Raw genomic sequence first — 24,023 nt, forward strand, 5'->3', positions numbered from 1 at the left:
TTTTATAGTTTTCTGAGTACAGATCCTTTGCCTCTTTGGTTAGATTTATTCCTAGGTAGCTTATGGTTTTGGGTGCAATTGTAAATGGGATCGACTCCTTAATTTCTCTTTCTTCTGTCTTGTTGTTGGTGTATAGGAATGCCACTGATTTCTGTGCATTGATTTTATATCCTGCCACTTGACTGAATTCCTGTATGAGTTCTAGCAGTTTTGGGGTGGAGTCTTTTGGGTTTTCCACATAAAATATCATATCATCTGCAAAGAGTGAGAGTTTGACTTCTTCTTTGCCGATTTGGATGCCTTTGATTTCTTTTTGTTGTCTGATTGCTGTGGCTAGGACTTCCAATACTATGTTGAATAGCAGTGGTGATAGTGGACATCCCTGCCGCATTCCTGACCTTAGGGGGAAAGCTCTCAGTTTTTCCCCATTGAGAATAATATTTGCTGTAGGTTTTTCATAGATGGCTTTTATGATATTGAGGTATGTACCCTCTATGCCTATATTCTGAAGAGTTTTGATCAAGAAAGGATGCTGTACTTTGTCAAAAGCTTTTTCTGCATCTACTGAGAGGATCAAATGATTCTTGTTCTTTCTTTTGTTAATGTATTGTATCACATTGATTGATTTGCGGATGTTGAACCAACCTTGCAACCCAGGGATAAATCCCACTTGGTCATGGTGAATAATCCTTTTAATGTACTGTTGGATCCTATTGGCTAGTATTTTGGTGAGAATTTTTGCATCCATGTTCATCAGGGATATTGGTCTGTAATTCTCCCTTTTGATGGGGTCTTTGTCGGTTTGGGGATCAAGGTAATGCTGGCCTCATAAAATGAGTTTGGAAGTTTTCCTTCCGTTTCTATTTTTTGGAACAGTTTCAGAAGAATGGGTATTAATTCTTCTTGAAATGTTTGGTAGAATTCCCCTGGGAAGCCATCTGGCCCTGGGCTTTTGTTTGTTGGGAGATTTTTGATGACTGCTTCAATTTCCTTAGTGGTTATAGGTCTGTTCAGGTTTTCTATTTCTTCCTGGTTCAGTTTTGGTAGTTGATACATCTCTAGGAATGCATCCATCTCTTCCAGGTTATCTAATTTGCTGGCATAGAGTTGCTCATAATATGTTCTTATAATTGTTTGTATTTCTTTGGTGTTGGTTGTGATCTCTCCTCTTTCATTCATGATTTTGTTGATTTGGGTCATTTCTCTTCTCTTTTTGATAAGTCTGGCCAGGGGTTTATCAATCTTGTCAATTCTTTCAAAGAATCAGCTCCTGGTTTCGTTGATCTGTTCTACTGTTCTTTTAGTTTCTATTTCATTGATTTCTGCTCTGATCTTTATTATTTCTCTTCTCTTGCTGGGTTTAGGCTTTATTTGCTGTTCTTTCTCCAGCTCCTTTAGGTGTAGGGTTAGGTTGTGTACTTGAGACCTTTCTTGTTTCTTGAGAAAGGCTTGTATTGCTATATACTTTCCTCTTAGGACTGCCTTTGCTGCATCCCAAAGATTTTGAATAGTTGTGTTTTCATTTTCATTGGTTTCCATGTATTTTTTTAATTCTTCTTTAATTTCCTGGTTGACCCATTCATTCTTCAGTAGGATGCTCTTTAGCCTCCATGTATTTGAGTTCTTTCCGACTTTCCTCTTGTGATTGAGTTCTAGTTTCAAAGCATTATGATCTGAAAATAGGCAGGGAATGATCCCAAACTTTTGGTACCGGTTGAGACCTGATTTATGACCTAGGATGTGATCTATTCTGGAGAATGTTCCATGGGCACTAGAGAAGAATGTGTATTCCGTTGCTTTGGGGTGGAATGTTCTGAATATGTCTGTGAAGTCCATTTGGTCCAGTGTGTCATTTAAAGTCTTTATTTCCTTGTTGATCTTTTGCTTAGACGATCTGTCCATTTCAGTGAGGGGGGTGTTAAAGTCCCCCACTATTATTGTATTGTTGTTGATGTGTTTCTTTGCTTTTGTTATTAGTTGCCTTATATAACTGGCTGCTCCCTTGTTAGGGGCATAGATATTTACAATTGTTAAATCTTGTTGTTGGATAGATCCTTTAAGTATGATATAGTGTCCTTCCTCATCTCTTATTATAGTCTTTGGTTTAAAATCTAATTTGTCTGATATAAGGATTGCCACCCCAGCTTTCTTTTGGTGTCCATTAGCATGGTAAGTGGTTTTCCACCCCCTCACTTTCAATCTGGGGGTGTCTTTGGTTCTAAAATGAGTCTCTTGCAGACAGCATATCGATGGGTCTTGTTTTTTAATCCAGTCTGTTAGCCTGTGTCTTTTGATTGGGGCATTTAGCCCATTTACATTCATGGTAACTATTGAAAGATAGGAATTTAGTGCCATTGTATTGCCTGTAAGGTGACTGTTACCGTATATTGTCTGTGTTCCTTTCTGGTCTATGTTGCTTTTAGGCTCTCTCTTTGCTTAGAGGACCCCTTTCAAGATTTCCTGTAGGGCTGGTTTTGTGTTTGCAAATTCCTTTAGTTTTTGTTTGTCCTGGAAGCTTTTTATCTCTCCTTCTATTTTCAATGACAGCCTAGCTGGATAGAGTATTCTTGGCTGCATATTTTTCTCATTTAGTGCTCTGAATATATCCTGCCAGTCCTTTCTGGCCTGCCAGGTCTCTGTGGATAGGTCTGTTGCCAATCTAATGTTTCTACCCTTGTAGGTTACATATTTCTTTTCCCGAGCTGCTTTCAGGATTTTCTCTTTGTCTATGAGACTCGTAAGTTTTACTATTAGATGTCGGGGAGTTGACCTATTTTTATTGATTTTGAGAGGGGGTTCTCTGTGCTTCCTGGATTTTCATGCCTGTTTCTTTCCCCAAATTAGGGAAGTTCTCTGCTATAATCTGCTCCATTATACCTTCTGGCCCTCTCTCTTTTTCTTCTTCTTCTGGGATCCCAATTATTCTAATGTTGTTTCGTCTTATGGTATCGCTTATCTCTCGAATTCTGCCCTCGTGTCCAGTAGTTGTTTATCTCTCTTTTTCTCAGCTTCTTTATTTTCCATCATTTCGTCTTCTATATTACTGATTCTCTCTTCTGCCTCATTTATTCTAGCACTAAGCGCCCCCATTTTTTATTGCACCTCATTAATAGCCTTTTTGATTTCTACTTGGTTGGATTTTAGCTCTTTTACTTCTCCAGAAAGGGTTTCTCTAATAACTTCCTTTTTTTTTTTTCAAGCCCAGCTAGTATCTTTAAAGTGAATATTCTGAACTCTAGATCTGACATCGTACTAATGTCCGTATTGAGTAGGTCCCTGGCAGTCGGTACTACCTCTTGTTCTTTTTGTTGAGGTGATTTTTTCCATCTCGTCATTTTGTGCAGAGGAGAATAGATTAATGAGAGAACAAAATGCTAGCAGAGTAACCACGTCCCCAGAAAATATACTTTAAACAAATCAGAAAAGACCTTCCAGAAAGTGGTCGCTTTTCTGATGAGAGTTGTTGGTCTTCTTTTCTTCAATCTCCTGTTGAGTTTGTAGACGTTCAGAATGGTTTGATCCCTATCCAGCTGAATTCCTGAGAGGAGATGAAATCCAGGTCTCCTACTCCTCCGCCATCTTGCTCCGCCCCGATCGACCTGCTTAAGTTTTTACCTGTCTAACCACATTTAGCATTCACACCAACTCTGAGTAATGGATACTACCATTATTTTCCTTTTACAGGTAAGAAATGGGAGGCTCAGAGGGGTTAAGGACTTATCCAAGGTCATACAGCTGGGATTCAAACCCAGGCAGAGCATAAGCTTCTGACCAATAGACTCTATTGCCCATGCAAATGGCAGTCCCAACAGTGTCCTAGGGTGTTGCAGGATTCCACAGTGGTTTATATGTCACCATATTTGCTTCAATTACATTTATCTGGTGCTAGTCTATTTTGAAAAGTGATCATTTATATGTGGTGACATGGAAAAATTAGCCAGAATTTTTTCCAGAGGAAAACACTTACTGTTTGTTTATCAGAGGAATATTTGTTATTTATTACCTAGATCACTGTGTAGAATTTTAACATTCACTAGATTAAGTAAGCATTTATCTCCCTAGCCCTCCACCCCATATCTGGGGTGCTGAGGTAAGAACCTTATAGTTGTCACCTCAATGAATCCTCATGAAAACACAAGGATGAGGATGATGTTGATAATAATGATGATGATGTTGATGGTGATGATGATGATGTAATGATGATCATGATCATGATCATGATCCCATTTTATAGACTCATAAGAATCTTTCAAGTTCATTATTTTGTGCTGTGTGGCCACTGAGGGCTTGACCAATCTTTATCACATGTAGCTTTCTCTCCTCTTTCTTTCCATCCTGGCCTACTGCTTTCTCATGGCTTCTCTCTTCTCAATCTTTCTCTCCCTCTCACTTCCTGGTCCTGCTGTCTCTGTCCACACCTCAGACATCTCAGTAGCTTCCCTGGGCATTACTAGACCTGGGGGTGATGTCCAGGCCCAAATAGGCTAAATCTAAATCCCAAGGGTATGGTCCCTGCTAGGAGCACCCCAAAGTCTCTTTGGTGGTGATAAGGAACAAGGAACACTTCTTCCTGTTACCTTTCAGGAAAATGCCCATCCGACAATTTGATGAATTCAGACATAGAGACACTAAGAGGGTCTGATACTTTTTCTAAGCTATTCATAGAATCAGAAATCAGGTTCAAGTTAATCTTTAATCATCTAAGCTGATCAAGGTAAAAATCAATATGTACAACAGATAGGTTGCCCTCCTAGCAAGGAGCTGTGGCTGGGAGTGATATTCAAAGGGCTATGTTGGACCACTTCTAACATGCACATTCGTTTCACATTTCATCACCCCTGAAATCAAGGCCACCATCTGGGGCATCTTCACAATTGCTACTGGCCAGATGGCAACAGTGATGTAGTTGTCATTGCCTGGGCCTGTGTGATCTTGGTCATGGCTCCCATTGCCATCACTTCAACTGTGCATTGCGAGGTTGATGCCAGCTGGGTATAATTTCATTTATTTTTTTATTGTTTAAATTTTATTTTTAGGTTATGTCTACACCCAATATGGGGCTTGAACTTACAACCCCAAGATCAAGAGTTGCATGCTCTACTGATCAAGCCAGCCAGGCGCCCCTGGTATAATTTTCACTTAAAATGTATACTAAGGGGTACATAGAAGAGTAACTTAGCCTTTTCCTACCTTCATTGGGATCTTTCTCAACTAATCTGCTTTAGAGAGCAGAGCCTGTGGTGTGTGGTTCAGGCATCTTCTTAATCATGAAACACCCACAAGTAACTTCCTTGGACTGTGGCAATGACAGTTTCCAAAGATGAGGCCATATTTTGACTTTGTGTGTCTTCAAAGATGTGTTAAAAGGAAGGCCAAGGAGGAATATTGGAAAAGGCTACTCCAAGGTCATGCTACACTGGGAAGCTCCCATTCTGCAAATTGATGCTATTAAAGTTTATGTTCCTTGCAAGTCTACTGGGCCATGAGGTCTCAGAGTGAATAAATCAGTCTTGACCTAGAGCTTTTTCTAATGATGACAAGGACACCTCTGATATGACCTCCCTCCCTACACTGGATCAAGCTTCAGGTCAGTCCTTAAACAAGCCTGGAAAATTGTTTTTAATATTTTGTTCAGAAAAAATACCAGTAAACTTTTTGGCAATAACCAGTAAAGCAGAAGAAACACATACTCTAAGACACAACAGTTCCAAATCCGGGTACATACCCAACAGAAATACATACTTATGTTTACCAAAAAAACATGTGCTAGAATGTTTGGCTTTTATTAATAGCCCCCAAACCAGAAACAATTCATGTCTGGCAATAGCACAATGAATACATACATTATATCGTATTCATATAATATTATATACTTTAAAGCAATAGGAATGAACAATCTACAACTACATACAACAACATGGAAGAATCTCGCAGACATTATGTTGAATGTAAAATATTCATTCTGTATGATGCCATCTACATAAATCATGTTGTAGTTATGTCTTGCTGTGTAACAAATAATACCATAGTTAGTGGCTTTAAACAATATTTATTTGCTCATGAATCTGAATTTGGGCTGGGCTCCATAAGGAAGCTCATCTCTGCTCCCCTCTGAGGTAGAAGGGGACACTGGAAAGCTGAAACCCGTATCATCTGAAGGCTCCTTGCCCACGTGTGTGGTAGTTGATGCTGTCTATCAACAGGAACCTCAACTGGGGCTGTGGTTGGAACATATACACATAGCCTTGTGAGTGGCTGGGTTCCAAGAGTGAGTATCCCAAAAGAAGCAGGGAGTAGTCATATTTCCTTTTGCAATTTAGCCCCAGAAGCCACAAGGTGTCACTTCCACCATAGTTACAGGTCCACACATACTCAAAGGGAGGGAATGGAGACTCCACCTGTCAGTAGAAGGTCAGCACCACATTTTCAGAAGAGGTAAGATGGGATACGTTAGTACAAACATCTTTGAAAAATATACCTGCCATAAAGTACAGAACAAGCAAAATTAATCTGTGGTTATAGAGGGAGAGGTAGCTGTTACCCTTAGGAAGAGGGTAGTAACTAGAAAGAAACATGAGAGGGAGTGCTGGGGTGCTCATAATGTTCTATTTTTTGATCCAGTGCTGGTTCACTTTGTGAAAATTCACTAAGCTACACTGATTCGTGCACTTTGGGATGTATACTATAATTCAGGAAGAGATATTTTTAAGAATGTTAGGAATGATATTTTGACAAAGCTTGGTGAATTCAGTGGGTCCAATCCAAATTTCCTCAACAATAGCCCCAATCATTTCCACTGAGATATATGATCACAAGGTGAATAAAAGCACTGTGGTTGGATGCTGGCCCTCTTATTGCTAACTTATAACTTGTCAGCATGGAGCCAATAGGTTTCTTTTCCTAAGGGCCAGAGAAAGATGAAAGCCCACTGTGATGGTTAATTTTCCATAGCAATTTGGCTGGGACACAGTGCCCAGACACATGTTCAAACACTATTCTGGATGCTTCTGTGAGAGTGTTGTTGGATAAAATTAATATTTAATCCAATTAACATTTAAATTGGTGCACTTTGAGTAAAGCAGATTGGTCTCTGTGGTTGGACCTCATCCAATCAGTTGAAGGCCTGAAGAGAACAAAAGACTGACATCCCCCAAACAAGAGGGAACATCACCAGCAGAAGGCCTTTGGACATGAACTACAAGATTGGTTCTTCCCTGAGTCTCGAGCCTGTTGGCCTACCCTGCAGATTTGGGACTCATCAGCCTCCATAATCATGTGAGCCAATTCCTTAATACTCTCTCTCTCTTTCTGTGTCACCATATACATGTCTTGTTCATTTTGTTTCTCAGAAGAACCCTAACTAATACACCCATATTTTTGGTCCTAGCTTATGTCCTTTCTTATTTAAACTGGATGTCAACTGGGTGGTCTATTCCTCTCAGGGAGCTGGTAAAACTTTGCTCAGCCCCAATTTCCATGCCCATGTGAGGTTCCAAAGCTCTCCCTAGACATCTAGAGCTGTCTTCCAAATGCTTCTTTCTCCCTCAATACTGTCTTGCAATTTGTACATACCCAACCCCTCAGTGGTTTCCATTTTGAAAAATAATTTGTCTCAAGCATTTCATGAGTTTATTGACCTTACTAAAGTTTTGAGAGGATAAAAAACAGATTTCTGTGTTAGTCAGCTATTGCCACAACAAGCCGTGTAGCAGACAATCCCAAAACACAGTGGCATACAACAATAAGAAGTTATTCCCTGATCACATATCAGTGGATTGGCTGAGGTTTGGCTGATTTAGTATAGACTTTGGGTGGACATGGCACACATTGTGGATTGGGTCCAGGTTTGTTCCACAGGTTCCTCATTGCCCTTAGTCTTGTAAATATCTGAGGCATGTTCTTACCGTGGTGAATGGGAGGAATGCAACAGAGCAAAATCCTTGCCCAAGAGCATTTTAAGCCTCCATTCATGTCATATTGCTAACATCTCATCAACCAAATCAAGTTAAGCAGGCAAACCTAAAGTCAAGGAGTAGGGCAAATACTCAGTGCCCCCCAATCCATGAGGCCATGGCAAGGGTGTGAGTATGTAACACTAGAGGGGAGAGGAGAACTGAAATCAGTTATTCACACTCCCACTGTGGGGTCTCCTGCCATCCCCCAGCCTCACACCACCTCCCTCACCTTTCCTCTCTTCCCTTCACATCTCTGCAGGGATCCAGGAAAAGCCTTCTCTTCATCTCTGCAGGATGGTTTCCGTTTCATTCAGACCAGAAGCATTGTTTTCCTCTCCAAAGCTCAGCACATCTCCTCAATGAGAGTAGACCTCTCCCACACATTTCCAGGAAGCTTGCTAAGAAACTAAATTTGCCTAAAATGTACACGTAGCATAGGCAGAGTCCCTCAATCTGTGGCTATGATACTGCCATCACCTACAAAACTCTACAAAGAAAAATAAGCCATCACCTTTCCACCCTCCAAATCCTTTCTCTGCAAGCTCTGAAGTCAGGGAGATGAATATGAAATTTCCAGGCTCCCAAGCATTCAAAATAAAGAGTCAAGTTCCCCTGGGGAATTGCCTCAGTCTGTTCCTGAATGAACCTCTGTCCAAAAAAACAGACAATACAAACTGTTTTTTATAGAGTCTCAGGGGCAGGGCTTTAATGGAGCAGCACTGAAGAACAGAAAATCCATCTGCCAGTCCTAAAGCATATCCCCGGGCAAGCTGGGAAAATCAAGCAGAAAATGCAGCCTGTGCTTCGGCTCCCCTCCCAGGTTCAGTCCCTCGTCAGTGCACACTGCGGCTCGCCCTACAAGGAGGGTCCGTGTGTGGAAGGCTAGGAGTGGAAGCGGGAGGCAGCACCACCCCTGACCCTCCTCCAGGGGCTGCTCTGATGCTCACTCGTTTCATAACTAGATAATGAACACACACACAGCCCCCCTGGGTCTGAAGGCTGGCAGCGCCTTTCCATTTTGCTCCAGACAAATCACTGAGTTGTGTTACTAAGCTCACTTTTGGAAGAGTGTGGGGAGTGGAGCGACGTAATCTTTCTACAGACTATATTTTCAGAAGATGTAGAAAAGTCAAGTGTGCAGACACAGGTTGTGATGGTGACTAGGCAGCAGACTTATAGGAAGTTTTGGACTTGGGCGCCTAGGAGCCAGCCTGCAGGTGGCCATGGGGCTACAGTGAAGCCCTGATTCTAAGACGGACTTGTTTTCCCATCCTAACAGCTTTGAGGCTGGGACTCATCTTATCATCAAAGGTTCCTGGAAACCACTTCCTCTAGGAAGTTCATATTGTAACTGTGGCCTGCACATGCTTGACTGTCAAAAGCACCAGCATCAAAACTGGCAGAGCCACTACTGGGTATTTACCCCAAAGATACAAATGTAGGGATCCGAAGGGGTACGTGCACCCCGATGTTTATAGCAGCAATGTCCACAATAGCCAAACTGTGGAAAAAGCCAAGATGTCCATCGACAGATGAATGGATAAAGAAGATGTGGTCTATATATACAATGGAATATTATTATGCAGCCATCAAAAGGAATGAGATCTTGCCATTTGCAATGACGTGGATGGAACTGGAGGGTGTTACGCTGAGCAAAATAAGTCAAACAGAGAAAGACATGTATCATATGACCTCACTGATATGAGGAATTGCTAATCTCAGGAAACAAACTGAGGGTTGCTAGAGTGGTGGGGGGTGGGAGGGATGGGGTGGCTGAGTGATAGACATTGGGGAGGGTATGCACTATTGTGAGTGCTATGAATTGTACAAGACTGTTGAATCACAGATCTGTACCTCTGAAGCAAATAATACATTATATGTTAAAAAAAAAAAGAAGAAGAAGAAGAAGATAGCAGGAGGAGAAGAATGAAGGGGGGAAATCGGAGGGGGAGACGAACCATGAGAGACTATGGACTCTGAAAAACAATCTGAGGGTTCTAGAGGGGAGGGGGATGGGAGGATGGGTTAGCCTGGTGATGGGTATTAAAGAGGGCACATTCTGCATGGAGCACTGGGTGTTATACACAAACAATGAATCATGGAACACTACATCAAAAACTAATGATGTAATATATGGTGATTAACATAACAATAAAAAATAGTAAAAAAAAAAACTGGCAGAGTCATGGCAGCTGAGAGCAGAGCACCTGATTGGGGTGGGGATGGGAAGAAGGTGAAATATGGATTTAGCAGCCCCACGCAAAGCAGGAATTGAAAGCAGGCTAGCCTTGCATAATGGCAAAACCAGCTTCAGTTCTTGTATGGATTTTACACCTGGTACTGCTACACCAACCTAGCTCTTGAGGACACTGAGGACAATACTGCTTGGGGAGGGAGAGAGAACCACAGGAATCAACTTGTTGTCAAAAGTGAGTCAGAATAATCGGACTCTAAATGTTGAGAAATCTAGAATATGTTAACCAATTTGTTTTGCTTGTATTTCTTTATGTTAACCCAAGAAGAATAGATGATAAATTCCTCATGTAATTAAGTCTGAAAGAGCTCTTTCAATAAGTTAAAGATAAATTCCAAATGATACTGCAATGCTTTTTCCTCCTTGGTGAGACAGCAATAAAAGTACACTTGAAGACCAGGTGGGGCTAAAGACAGTATTTTGTACTGGGTTTTACCAGATCCCAGATCTAATCTCTCACTTCAATCACAGTGCCCCAATGTGAGCCAGACACAGGCAGAATCATGAGCCACACTGAATTTATAGTCCACATCCTCACCCTCACTTTTTTTTTAACTTATTTATTTTAGAGAGAGAGAGAGAGTGGAGGAGGAGAGGCAGAGTCTTTTTTTTTTTTTTTTTTAAGACAGAGAGAGCACAAGCATGGGGAGCAGCAGAGGGAGAAGGAGAAGCAGACCCCCACCGAGCACAGAGCCTGATGCAGGGCTTGACTCCAGGACCCCGGGATCATGACCTGAGCCGAAGGCAGATACTTAACCTGCTGAGCCACCCAGGTGCCCCCCTCACCCTCACTTTATGGTACTTTCCCTCTCCCTTCCTTCTTAAATGAAAAACCTCTTCCTTCAGATATCAAGTGTCACTGGATCCCTCATCTGGGTCAACTCTCAGGAAAAGCTTTGTTCCTTTCTTCTCCCTGGAGGACAGATGACACAGAAGGCTCAAGAGAACATGCCTTCCCTATAGTGTACTTGCATTTCCTCAGTGGGGAAGTAAAGAGCCTCTAAGAATGGGATTCAGGCACTGGCAGTGGGAAGGGAAGTTTTGGGGGAGTGAGGGAATGAATTCTTACACACTACTCCTTGAAATCTGGCCAAGTGAGTGAGCCAATGAAGCCACATGGGCAGCGTGGGCAACGGGATGGGAATGGATTTGAATTTACAAAAGAACCTTCCTTCTTACCCTCAGGTTCCCAGTAAATGTTGTAGGTGTTTTGGAAAATGTTAAATAATCTGCATGCTGGGGAGATAGGTAGATGGGAAGCAAATCTGGAAACTACCCACCCACAGTAGACTAGATAAACAGATTGCAGTATACTCATAAAATGAAACATGGTGCCGCAAACAGGATGGGCGAGCCAAAGAACGTACAAGAAACTCATGAACTGTGCAGATAGCACATTGAGCCAAAGGATCCAGATACAAAAGCATAAAGAGTGCATGATTCTGTTTATATAAAAAACAAAAACTGGAGAGACTAAACAATGTTATTTTAAGTTGAGATTTCAGTTTCCCTTGGTGGGGAAATCAGGTAGGGACTGGGAGGGGGAATAAGCAGGACATCTAGGATGCTGCGCATAGTCTGTTTCTTGACCTGGATGGATGTGTTCAGTTTATGAAAATTCATTGAGCTGTACACTTTGGATGTATGCACCTTCTGCATGTATGTATGTTTAAAGGTGTCTTTTTTTTTTTTTTTAAGTTTTAAAGCTTGGTTTTAAATAAAAAGGTTTTTTAAAGGGAAGATTCCTTTGGTTGCTGAGACCAGAGAGAAACCCAAACAGACTGGCTATAGGATCTGGAGAAAGGAGACAACCTTGACTCATTGGCTTCCACTTTCAACAGCTTGCCTGAAACTAAAGCATCACCCCAAACAAATTATATATTGTATGTCACCACAACTTAATGAAAACAAGGCTTGGCAAACAAAAAAAGAGCCCCCTTGACAGCCCTGGGGAAACACATTTCACACATGTCAATCAAGGCTTTGAAAGGCATCAGCTTCCTTCCCTCCCCCCCACACCTTAGTTGTATTAAGCTGTAATTGACATATAACATTGTATTAGTTTCAGGTGTTCAGCATGATAATTTGATGTCTGTATATATTGCAAAATGATTACCACAATAAGTTCAGTTAATATCCATCACCAACAAACATGGTTACAAAGTTTTTTCTTGTTATGAGAACTTTGAAGATCTACTTTCATTAGCTTCCTTTTTAAAGGAAGACTTGGAAGCATATGCATGCATGCATGCACACATGAACACACACATAATGCACTCAAAACCTCTGATAGCCATAATTTACAGCCTAGGCTAAATTATAGCTCTGTTACAGTCATTCCATTTGTCCATTTTGTGGCCCCCAATCTCTTTCCAGACAGTTTTTATCCCCCCGTCCTCCACACTCTATGAGCCAAATTTAACAGCAAGTGATTATTTATTTGATCAACATTAACTGACACCTGCTATGATGCAGGCCTGTACTGGGTGTTTGATGTAATCTGACAGCAAGCATTTGAGGCTGGAAACATGACCATTTTATAGATGGAGAAACTGAGGGCTCATAGGGCTTATCCAAGCATAGACTGAGTGGCAAGCAGTGGAGCTGTGATTCCCCCACAGTTCCAGTCCTTGTTGGAAATGATAACCGTGATTTTCTGGTTATCTAATACTACATAATGAGCCACCACAAAACAGCAGCTAAACCAGGAACAATCACTTGTTTTGCTCAGAGTTTGGAGGTTCACAGGTTCAGCCAGATAGTACTCACTCTGGGTCTCCCATGAGTTTGCAGAGTGAGGCAGTGTGAATGCGTTCATCTCCAAGGACTCCTCGCTGGAGGTCTGGGGTACTAAGGCAGGTCTCCCTAGTCTCCCCACATGGTATCTCCATGCAGCTACCTGCATGGAGCAGCAGGACCTCTCACACGGACTGAGTGTGTGTCCACGAGACACTGGCAAAAGCCTAGGAAGCCATGCAGCATCACCTCTGCTACTTTCTATCCATTGAGGCTGTCACAAGGGCCTGGCCCCACCCAGGTTCAAAGGCAGGGGACCTAGATTCCACCTCTTAGATGGGAGGAATGTCGAAGAATTTGTAAGCATGTTTTAAAACCACAACCTGTACATTATAACAGTGGCTATTGACAACAATTATTGTCCCAATATTTCACTCTCTTCCCCCACTTCTAATAGGGGAATGAACTTCCCTCCCTTCTAATTCTGGGTATGGCCACAGGACTTGCTCTGGCCAGCGGGATGTTTCCGCAGTGATGAGCATGTGAGATTGGAACAGGCTTGGACAAGCAGGCTTGCTCTCCTTGCCATCATCATGAGAGAGACACACCTGGCGGGACCAGTCCCCCGGTCGGAGGAGGGACCAAAGGAGCAGAGTCAAGTCACCCCAGCCACACCCAGCCTAGCTTAGTGGACCCTCAGCCAACCTACAGATCCAGTAGAGTAACTTAGCATCCGTTAAGCCATAGGATGTTGAAACAGCTTGTAACACAGTGTTTTTGTGGCTATAAGTAAATGGTGCACTGCCACGCAAAAACAACATTGGGCCCATTTCAGAAAGAATATTTAGGAGATGTGAGAGAGCCTTATGACTAACAGTATATGACAGCACTGCTCAAGATGAAGAAAACATAAATAGAAGACAAATTAATATGTCGGCCAAGCTGGTCAGTGACATTTTAGAATGTTTTCCAAGGTCCTGTGCCCAAGAACCCACAGGATGGATTTGTTCAGAGATTCCCAAAAAAGCCACTGCCTTAGTCCTGCTCAGAACTGACTGCCTTGAACCAGCTCACTGATGCCCACTAATCGTGATGCCTGAGCCTCACAGGGTGTGGGATGCATAGGTACGTGCAAGTGCATTTTGGGTTCTGCATGCTGAGTATGAAAATGGGACAGCATCTTTGGATGATTCTTTTTAATGAGGAACAATTAAAATTCATCAGTCCCTAGTCCATTGTTTTGAGCTCTGACCCTGGCTATTTCTTTAAATAAAAGAAAAAAAAGAAATTTTATTTGATCTTATTAAATAAACTTCCCTTAGAAAAATGATCACTTCTGCATTACTGATTCACCTACACCACTCCATCACTTATGGGGCCTGCCCCTTTCCACCACCCCAATTTCCTTCCCAAGAGACACGGGAAGTAGCTCAATGAGAAGCAGCTGGAATCGGAGTTAAAGAACTCTGAAGCTGGCAGGAAAGTGGGAGACCACCTAATCCAGCTCATCTAATTGCCTGAGAAAGGCAAGACTGGAGCCCAGAGAAGGCAAGTTTCCTCCTGGTGGTCACACAGCGAGGCTGGGAACCAGCCTGAAATAGAGCTCAGGTCCCCCTTAAGAAGATTCCCTGGAAGACTGGTAAAGCCCCTGGAATTACAACAACCATGGCCTTGCAACCTTCAGTTCTCTGGATTTCAGTTTATTCCATTCTAAAAGGTAAGCCCTAGATTAGGTGAACTTCAAAGTGCTATCTAGCTCTTTGATTTTTGTTTTTTAAACAATTCTTTTTTTTAAGATTTTATTTATTTATTTGAGAGAGAGAGAGAGAGCACAAGCATGTGTGAGCATGGGGAGGAGTAGAGGGGGAGGGAGAGGGGGAAAGAATCTCAAGCAGACTCCTTAAGGATGCAGGGCTTGATCTCATGACCCTGAGGTCATGACCTGAGTGGAAACTAAGAGTCAGAGGCTTAACTGACTGAGCCACCGAGGGGCCCCTGTTTTTTAAACAATTCTATGGGAGGACACTAAACCTCTCTCGACAAGGCATTTGGAATCACACAGCTGTGTTTTCACATCCTGGCCCCATCCTGATCTTGCACCCTAGTACATGTCTCTCAGTTTCTCTTCCCCTAGATGACCCAGTAGGTGGCATGAGTTCCTAGCATGGCCACATGCAATTCAAAGGCACTTGTTTGTTTGTTTTTTTCCCAAAAAATAATTTGCTACATGGCAGTTGTATTTATTAGAAAGATGCTTTCCTGAAGACCTCATGTAAATCCCAGCTCACATAAGGCAAGACCCTCACAAAGGATGGTGGGTTTTCCCTTTACCAGCTCAAACAGCCCCCTGCCATGGACAGTATCTTAAACACAGCTCACATACCATTCTATCTTGACAGCTTTCAAATTTTGCAATTCCCAACCAACTTTAATTTTGTATGTACTTATTTTTTTATTTAAATTCAATTAGCCAAGTTATACTACATCATTAGTTTTTGATATAATGTTCAATGATTCATCAGTTGCATATAACACCCAGTGCTCATCATATCACGTGCCCTCTTTAATGCCCATCACCCAGTTACCCCGTCTCCCCTCCCACCTCCCTTTCTTCAACCCTGTTTGTTTTCCAGGGGTTGAGTTTCTCATGGTTTGTTTCCCTCTCTGATTTCTTCCCAGTTTTCCCTCCCTTCCCCTATTGTCCTCCACGTTATTCCTTAAGTTCCACATATGAGTGAAACCATATGATAATTGTCTTTCTCTGGTTGATTTATTTCACTTAGCAAAATCCCCTCCAGTTCCATCCACATTGGTGTAGGTGGTAGATATTCATCCTTTCTGATGGCTGAGAAATATTCCATTGTATATATGAACCACATCTTCTTTATCCATTCGTCTGTTGAAGGGCATCTCAGCTCTTTCCACAGTTTAATTTCTTGATACTCTGTTTTATATTTGTATCATAAAGTGAGACTTTGTTATTATTTTATATTAAATAATTTCAGAATCACATCACTCAAGCTCACTTGAAAAAATAAATTAGGGGCACCTGGGTGGCTCAGTCAGTTAAGCAGCCAACTCAATTTCAGCTCAGGTCATGATCTCAGGGTTGTGGGATTGAGCCCCACATTGGGCTCCACACTCAGTGGGGAGTCTGCTTGAGGATTCTCTCTCTCCCTCTCCCTCTGCCCTTCGCCCTGCTCACGTGCACGATCTCTCTCTCCCTCTAAAATAAATAAATATTGTTTAAAAAAAGAACTAAAATTATATATAATAACATTTCAAAAGACATCAAACTAGTCATCATTGAAAAAAAACCCAGAACTTGGTCAGTCTATCTTGCACTTGATTTATGGTTTAGCACATTTATTTTTAGTCATATGTGTTGGAAGTGTAAAGGAAGCACCATCATGTCTCTGAGGCCTAGACCTTGTCAGGTCTTCACCCTTGAATAGAAATGGGGAAAATTTCAGGACCTCTCCCAGTGGAGGTGACAAGGAACTAAGGTGATACACGTTGAACACTTAATGCAGTGCCTGCCAGGGAGACAAATGAATGAATGCATGCTTAGGGACTGGCAACATCAACAGGTTGTCCCTTTTCCTCCTGTAAAGAGCAGGATTCCAAAGGAGGAAGGTGGTCAAAATGAGGGGTGCAATTCCTGGACTGTCTTCCTAACTCCAGACTTCTCCTCAAACTCCCCTAGAGGCCCTTCTGAATCCCACGCCCAAAACCAGCTTGAGCTTAGAAGGCACTTCTGAAGACACCCATGTTTGAATGGAGTCCCCAATGCTTCAGAGGAGTTTTAAGATCACTTGGCCATAACAGGTTCCATTCCTGCCTTGCAAGCCACCAGGGACTCAGATAAACTTGAAAAGCTGGGAGATTCCTTTGTCTAAAAACTTTCTTCAGCTATGTTCTTTTATCAGTGAGGGGAGAGAGAGCACACACAGCCCCACCTCTTTATTGGCTAAAATCCTGATTAGTATATGTAGTTTCCTGGAAAAAAGCATGAGCATCTCCAGAAAAATCTACTGTACCCCACTTAATCTACTCAAGCTACAGAACAACAAAAAAAGGTACTTTGGGATGAGGCACTTGCTGATTAGTTCTTTAAGAGAAAACCTTCCTCGGCAGGAAATAGTCCAGAGGCTGCCAGACAGAGACATGGAAATAACCATTATTCAACTGCCCCAGTGAGGCAAGCAGCCCTCCATCACAGTATTTTCTGCGACTCCTCACGCTGCCCCCATCTCCGGGGCCACCCCAGGTTCCTCCCCGACCAAAGCCCTGGGAGCATCCCCGGGAGCCTCCTTCCCAGCCACTTTCATGGGCCGCCTGCAAATCTCATTCTGGGCTTCAGGAGCCCCCAGCTGTTTTCAAGAGTTGACTGAACATCAACTTAATTATACTGCTGGGCTATATAAATATTGCGCTCCACAAAATGGTACAAAGCAGATATTTTTAGGAGGTCACAGATGTTTCTTGTGATTAGCCAAGTCACAGGTCTGGAAGAATTTTTTTTCCCCCAAAGAAAAGTAAGAAAGAGGATCTTCAACAGCTGTTTGTGGGTACTTCATGAGATGGGCCAGCATGGACACTGGGCAGAATTCCTTCCAGCCATAAGAGTTTCCCTCTGAAAGCAAGTGGGGTCCAAAGTCCATGACCATGGAGCAGGTCAGACACCAGGTGAATCACACAGCTCCCAGCATGGGCTGTTTCTGTACCTCTGGACTTGTCCTGCCTCCTGATTCATGCCCCAAACATTCAGGAAGCACCTACTGGGTGCAAGATGCTGTGCCATGGCTGTCACTGCAAGCTCAGATACAAGTGACAGAAAGGAACTTCTGTATTTTTTTGTTAATGGAAAAAAAATCCACGCATAAGTGGACCTGTGCAGTTCAAACCTGCATTGATCAAAGGTCAACTGAAATCATTTGGCTTGGTTATTTGTTTACTGTTTATTGTTTGTCTCCCCACCACCCACATATGTCCCCCATCTGAAAAATGAAAGGCTGGGAGAAGAAGAACCTCAGCTTGCCGCTGTCCGCTCCCCCGCCCCCACCCCGCCCCAGCATCTAGAACCAGCAGTGATTTCCAGAATGTTTAGTAACAGTATAGTAAAGAAGAAACCCAACAGGGCCCCTCGGTGGTGCAGCTGGTTAGGCATCTGACTCTTGGTTTTGGCTCAGGGTCATGAGATCGAGCCCCGAGTTGAGCCCCACATGGAGCCCCATATTGGGCTCTGCGCTCCACGCAGAATCTGCTTGAGATTCTCTCTCCCTCTCCCCCTGCCCCTCCTATTCATGCTCTCTCTCTCTCTCTCTCTCAAATAAATAAATCAGTTTTTTAAAAAAGAAGAAGAAGAAACCCATCAGAACAGGGTCTGACCAATGGGAATGAATCCTAGTCTCATAAATAACTGGTGTATTACCAGCTTAATATCATTAGTGTTTAACACATGACAAATGCTCAACAAATATTTATGAGATTAATGAATTAATCAGTCAGTCTATGAACAAATGAAATCTGGCAGCTCACTGCTAAAAATCTAAAATCTGCCCTAACTTAAACTCTCCAGAACAGAAACCTTGCCCTCATTGCTGGTGCTCTCCTGGATCTCATGCCTAAACACAGATGAACAGACCTACCTTTGGGGGCTGAGACACCATTTGCTCCCTGGGAAGTGAGGAAATCAGCTGCAAAAAATTGGGGGCCCTAACTGCTGCTCCAGGTTCCAGAATCAGTCTGGTCTACACCCTAGCATGGGAAATCAGAGAAATCTCAACAGGGGTCATGAGCCATTTGCCCCCATCCCTTCTAGGCCTGGTACATAGCCAAGCCTTTTCCAAGCTGAAGAGGTAGCATCCCAGCGAAGCTCTTTTAGCCCAAGACCTGACCTAACTCCTTCCACCAGCCTAGCCTCGGAGTACCTTTAGCCTCTCTGAGCCCCAGGTTCCTGTCCTAAGGATTGTTTTCCAATGTGGTATTGTCTGCTTGGGTCGAGAAGAAGTGCTTCATCCACCACTGCATCTCAATGCTGAGCACAGAGCCCGTTCATGGCAGACGCACCATAAAAGTGTGCTGAATGAATGAGCTGTTCAATCAATGAAATGATAGCATTTCAATACAAGATTATCTTCAGTCACGGCTCACATGACTCAACACTTGCACTCAACACTTCCCCTGTACTACCTGCCGAATCAGAGAGATGCAAATCCCCTGAAGAGTATAAAGCAGGCTACACACAGATGAAGAGCCATTTTCTGAGGATGCCCAGTATATGAGCTGACACCCACATCTCTGAGCTGTCCCCTGGAAGGAGTTCCTCATTTCAGCACTAGGTGTCCCATGGTCATCACTTGGGGTGGTTTCCCTCCTCCCACCCCTAGGCAGGAAAACAGAAAAACTGGCCAAGTGTGGGGTCTCATTAACACCCACATAAAACTGGGGGGGGGCCTAGCGGGGGAGTGGCAGTCTCCCAGGAGAGACATTCCTGTGTCTCTAACAGAAAAGTGATAAAAGTCCTTCATCAGAATAGATTTTGTCCCCTTTTGGGCTTCAAGCAAATGAATGGATTAGTCCCAGCTACAGGGAAACTCAGGATTCCCATTCATGGACCTAGGACTACCCAAGTGCCTCACTCTCTCCTACCTCAATCTCTACCTATTGCAGAAGTACCTGATTCTCTAGCTCTATCTGTTGATTCCTACTTTAAAGCTCGGGCTCCCTCTCACAGATCAGACAACACTTCGGGTCCTAGAGAGAAAAGGTCCACCAGGGTCTTCTGCATCCCCCATCAGGAGCCCATCACACCTGGCACTCTCTGTGTGCCCTTGAGAAGACAGGAGGCCAGAAGGATGGGAGGGTCAGGAGAAGCCATGGGCAAGGGCAGCCTCCAGCTCCACACATGGCCCCTGGGACACTGAGGATTGGCAGGACTTCTTCAACAATGAGGGTAAAAAATCCCACTTCTAATGGAGAGGAGTCCATTTTGCAACCTTCACCAGTAAAGCTGCCCATTTTGAGCTTTTTCCTAAAGAACACAGCAAAATGTGAGAAGAGTTTCAGTGGGGTAAGTGAAGTCAAACTTTTAATCCTGCAGGAGAGCACTCTTTGAAGAAGAGACCTATGTGTAACCTTTTAAAATGCAAGGTGGGGAATAGCATCTGTAGTCAGCTACCATTCCTGTAAAAACAAAAAAGTGGAAGGTGGAACTTGTACATTAAGGGGCTGTGTACATATCTGAAAGAACACACAAGAAACTGGTAACCGTGGGTGCCTCTTGGTATAAAATTAGGAGAAGGGGGTCAGGAAAAGCATGAAGAACTGAATTTTCTCTGTATATTCCTTTGTGCTATTTGAATTCTTTTTCCACATGCATGTTTTTCAAAAAAGTTTTAAGGAGTTCATTTATCCATTCGACAGATACTTATGGAGTGTACAGTGGGTATCGGGCATTGAAAGGATGAGACAAAGTGAAACCAGGAGCATACTGGGACTGGGAGGTGTGCAGGTGAGCCACCTAACTTGTCATCCACACTGGGACCCTGCTGAAGGAGGCAGCACTGCTAACTGAACATCGAGCCAAATGAGACACTGTCCTGAGCAAACCAAGATGTCTCGGTGGCCCAGACAGGAGGTCAGCCACCCACAGTCAGTGCCTGGGGCTGGAAACAAGAGGGTCAGAAGCACTGTGGGAGAGGAGGATGACAACTGAATCAGGGCCGCTTCCTCAACGAAAGGTGGGTAGGATTTAGATCGTAGATTCGGGGGGATGGGGGAGAGATAGGCAGAATATGGACCCCAGGACTGAGGATGTGATGACATGCCATTCCCATGAATACATGACCCATCCGCTCACGCTGCCATAAACAAAAATACTGTGGACTGGGTGTTTTAAACAACAGATATTTATTACTCCAGTCCTGGGGGCTGGAAGTCTGAGATCAGGTGCCAGCATGGTCAGCATCACGTGAAAGCTCTCCTCCTGGCTTGTAGGTGACGTCTTCTTGCTGTAGCCTCACATAGTGGAAAAGAGGGAGCTCATGTGAACTTGGCGGGGGGGGGGGGGGGGGCATAATCATTCAGTCCATTGCATCACCTGACATGACAGAAGGGATTCTGCATATGTAATTAAGGGGACTAATCAGCTGACATTAAGATAGGGAGATTATCCTGGATTATCTGGGTGGGCCCAACACAATCCCTCAAATCCTTTAAAAGGAGACAGAAGATGAAGGCAGAAGAATTCAGAGAGGTTTGAAGCCTAAAAAGGACCACACACGCCACTGCTGGCTTTGCAGATGGAGGAGCCACGTGAGCAGGAATGTGGGTGACCTTTGGGAGCTGAGAGAGCGTCCTTGATTGACAACCAACAAGGAAACATGGGCCTCAGTCCTACAACCACACAGAACTGAATAAGGCCACCACCAAATGAGCTTGGAACAATTCTTCCCCCAAGTGCACAGGTGAGAGCCCAGCCTGGCCAACACCTTGATTTTAGCCCTTGTGAGATAAGACCGGAGCAGAGGACCCAGCTGAGCCCACCCAGATGTCTGACCTGCAGAAGCTGTGAGATCATGAATGGGTATTGTTTTAAGCTGCTCAACTGTGGTAATCTGTCACACAGCAATAGAAAATGAACACAGGGTATTTCCCTTAGAGGGGACCATGTATTATGTGTGTGTGGGGGGTGCAGTCATGAAGGCAAACACCTGCAGGGGCCTCAGCCAAGCAGGCGCAGATGGAGGAAACAACAATGCAGGCTCAAGGAGAGAGGACCACCAAATTCAGCTTGGGAATCAAGGAGGCAGCGTGGAGGGTGGGGCCCAAACCCGTCCCAAGAGCACCCCATTCCCTGTTTCCTGAGCTGTTGCCTGGCAGGAATACAGGCTTAGTGTGACCAAATCATCCAGTTTTTCAAGAGAATCCAGAAATCCAATTTTTATATAAAACATCTTCATTCAAACACCATAAACACTGTACTGCCAAACTTGTACGGACCAAACAACATGCAGATGTGTGTTTTGAGCCAGATGTGACCTTCTAGGACATCAACTGAGTGTAAGTGAAAAGGCAGAAAGAAGGTCCTCAGAGCAGAGCACAAAAGCCCCAAGTATGGACTTTCTTGGGAGGCAGTAGGGAGCCAGGGAAAGTCACCCCCTTCCCTCTCATCCAGAAGAGTCCATGCATGCACTCATATGCATGGAAAACCCACCTGGGCCAGTGACTACACTGGGCATGACCTACTAGGAGCCACCCAACAACCTGATGTCATAAGGGCCACTCACCTCATTTCTGGGTGAGGCAGCTGAGGTGCAGAGTGGTTCAGTAATTCCCTGTGCTTATAACCCAGGGCTCAAAACTATATTTCTGATTCCAAAATCTGAGTCCTCCCAGCTGTTCTACATGGCATCCCAGCACTGAGCAATTTTGTTCCTTTTGAAAAGGGGTTTGCTGTTGTGTTTCCCAAGGTCTGAAGTCTTCTCTCAGATGTGAACCAGATCCCTCTCCTTACTCAAGGCTTTGGCTCTTCCAAGTCCACCTCCTACCAGGGTAGCTACCCATCCCCCACAGCATCTCCCTCACCCACCCACCCCCCACGCCACATCCCAGCCTTTCAGGCGGGATTCCATTCCTACTGCTCACTTGTAGCTCTGTCTCTCTGCCTCCCAGTTCCAAATTCCTGAGAAAGGTATCTCATTGGCACAGGTCATGTTTTTGTTCCAAGTCATAACGGGTCATAAGTCACTGGCCACCCTATGGGATGGGCCTCCCTTTGGCCGATGGCAGCCTAGACGTGACCCTCTGCAGCCCCTCCCTGCCTCACACCCCTCTCCACCTCCAACCCATCTCTGAGCAACCCCTATCTCAAGGCCGGTCCCCAGAGGCTAGGGCCAACTCAGGGAACGAGCTTGGGCAAGCCATTTCCCTAAACACAGCATCCCAAACACCTGCCCGGCTATGCCTGACACCGATAAATATGGCTCTAATGGAGGTGCCTGGACTAGGCAAGGCAAGACTGAAGCCTCTGAGATGCCCACCGCTTGGCTAGGCAGGGGCATTGGCAGGAGCACCACACACATCACTTACCTAATGACCGGGAGAGGAAAGAAACCAGGGAGTGCTCCGTGTCCCCACTCATAAACCCTCAGTAAGGGGCCCTCAGTCCCTTCCCACAAGGCTGAACATGAATTAAACAAAGGCCAGGGTATTTTGTGGGTCTTTGTTTCCCACTGAGAGAAGGAGATGTTGTTAGCAACAAGCCCTCACTCTGCCTTTTTCTGACAGTGGGAACTTAGGATGTCTGCAGAGCCATCTAAATCAGTAACGGCCGGGACAGGTAGGCACGTGATGAGGTCAGAGGACAGGTGCTGAGAGACAGGTAGAGCTTTTTTTTTTTTTTTTAAGATTTTATGTATTTATTTGAGACAGAGAGAATGAGAGAGAGAGAGCACATGAGAGGGGGGAGGGTCAGAGGCAGAAGCAGGCTCCCTGCCGAGCAGGGAGCCCAATGCGGGACTCGATCCCGGGACTCCAGGATCATGACCTGAGCCGAAGGCAGTCGCCCAACCAACTGAGCCACCCAGGCGCCCGAGACAGGTAGAGCTTTAAATCCTCTTTATAAAGCCTGCACTTCGGATGAGGGCAGCAGGTTTTCCAGTGTTACTGAGTTTATATTGACACAAAATAAGCTGCCCATGGGTATATAAAGTATACAATGTGATGTTTTTCCTATATATACACCTGTGAAACCATCAGCACATTCAAGATAATGAATCTGTCTGTCACCCCCAAGCATCCTCGTAGCCATTAATAATCCCCCCAAACCTCCCTGCTCCCCATCCCTGTCTCTTTCTGTCCCCACAGTGTGCATTTCCTAGTATGTTACATAAATAGAACCGCATAGTGTGTACTTGGTTTTCTCTGGTTTCTGCCACTCAGAATAATCTGACATTCGTCCATGCCATTGTATGTACATCAATAATTCATTCCTTTTTATTGCTGAGTAGTATTCCAGGGTATGACAGAGCACCATTGGTTCATCCATTCACCTATTGATGGACATTTGGCTT

The sequence above is a fragment of the Mirounga angustirostris genome, unplaced genomic scaffold (assembly GCF_029215605.1).
Source record: "Mirounga angustirostris isolate CCGP_5_RB_7025 unplaced genomic scaffold, mMirAng1.0.hap1 SCAF_10, whole genome shotgun sequence".
In the NCBI taxonomy this organism is placed as follows: domain Eukaryota; kingdom Metazoa; phylum Chordata; class Mammalia; order Carnivora; family Phocidae; genus Mirounga; species Mirounga angustirostris.